At 60.9% G+C, this 1,264-nt stretch overlaps 2 protein-coding genes across 9 annotated transcripts in view; one reads left to right on the top strand and one right to left on the bottom strand.

Annotated features, from left to right (window-relative positions):
• TRAPPC2 (trafficking protein particle complex 2) overlaps positions 1 to 808 on the bottom strand; it is an 11,382-nt gene extending 10,574 nt beyond the window's left edge. The window contains exon 1 of one of the 2 annotated variants that reach the window (XM_006759077.2): positions 713 to 808. The gene's annotated coding sequence lies outside the window, so the exon portion shown is untranslated. Of the gene's footprint in view, positions 1 to 698 lie in introns of both variants that reach the window. The other variant, XM_006759076.2, reaches the window with a different exon arrangement.
• Positions 809 to 868: 60 nt separating this feature from the next.
• The window catches only part of OFD1 (oral-facial-digital syndrome 1), a 36,195-nt gene continuing 35,799 nt past the window's right edge, over positions 869 to 1,264 (top strand). For 2 of the 7 annotated variants that reach the window (XM_015560880.1, XM_006759072.2), the window contains exon 1: positions 870 to 1,030. The gene's annotated coding sequence lies outside the window, so the exon portion shown is untranslated. The other 5 variants (XM_006759074.2, XM_015560877.1, XM_015560881.1 and 2 more) reach the window with 5 other exon arrangements.

Below are 1,264 nucleotides of genomic sequence, written 5' to 3'. Positions count from 1 at the left end.
AAAGATCGCTGTGATTAATTATCCACTGTCATGGGTGATGGTGGGGGAAGGGCAGTTGGCCTACGCGAGTGCCAAGCAGTGACTCTTTTTGCCACCATCCAAAGCATACCCATTAAAGCCCAGATGAAGTCATACTTTTCCCGCAGAGATGTCTCTGCGGGCTTCCATCTTCCACTCTTTTTTTCTAAACTCTACTCGAGCCTACAGTAATCTCAGCCCATCTTTATCTTTCACAGCATGCAAACACAAACTTTAGCTCACTGATTTTCAACCAGTGACTTTTGCCTCCCCGAGGACATCTGGCAATGCCTGAGACATTCACGATGGTCAGAACTGGTGCGGAGGCGCTGCATTTAGTGGGCGGAGAGGCCAGGGACAGGGCTAACCACCCCGCGGTGCACAAGACAGCGCTCCCTACAAAGAGTTTTCGGGCCCCAAAGGGCAACAGTGCCGCGGTTACGAAGCCCTGGGTTACTGGGGCCCAGTAAAAGGCAAAAGATGCAAAACCCCGAGCTGGCGGAGCTCGCCGGATGCAATGCCTGGGCTGTGATGGGACCAGCCACCGCGGGCTGGCCGAGTTGGGCCCGGCGCCCCAGGCCGCAACTGGATGGAGTGACAGGGTTAACACTCAGATCCCGCGGCCCCGGATGTCCCCCAAAGCGCCCGCCTCCTCCCCTGATCCTCGCTCTATCCCCTACCTGCGCCCCTAGACGCAGACTTCGTAAGAAAGAATCCGCTGAGCTTCCGGCCGCGGCGACTAGCGCTTGGAACTTCAGTAAGGAAGCCGGGCAAGCTCTCGCGAGACTCGGAGGCTACGCTCTCGCGATAAGTGGGCGGGGCTTCGGCAGCTAGTAACGCGGGCTCGCTGGCGCAGGCGCAGTAACGCTCCGGACTTAGGTCGCTCAACCTGGCGGGTCTCGGGGAGAGGGCGGGACCGGCTGGAAGCGGCGCGGAAACACGTGGTGCCTCGGCGTCCGGGGCCCCGAGTTTCCCGGACTCCTCGCCCGATGTTTCTAGCCCCCAGCCTCCGGTGAGAGTGGCGATCGGGCGGTACACGACCCCACCCACCCATAGCAACCCGAGGGGAGGAAGTGCGTTTATGCGCCAGGGTTCTTAGTTCGGGGTGGGCGGGAGAGCGTTGAACGATTCCCCGGCACCCGCACCGCGGTTGGGCTCTGGAGGTAGGGAGTTCCCTCGTTGCCACCTTGAGGCGGGGCGGGCGGGACTGGCTCGGTGGGAAGCTGATGCGGGCGGAGATTAAGCA

The sequence above is a fragment of the Myotis davidii genome, unplaced genomic scaffold, assembly GCF_000327345.1.
Source record: "Myotis davidii unplaced genomic scaffold, ASM32734v1 scaffold216, whole genome shotgun sequence".
Lineage (NCBI taxonomy): Eukaryota > Metazoa > Chordata > Mammalia > Chiroptera > Vespertilionidae > Myotis > Myotis davidii.
This window is presented reverse-complemented; position numbering and strand designations above follow the sequence as displayed.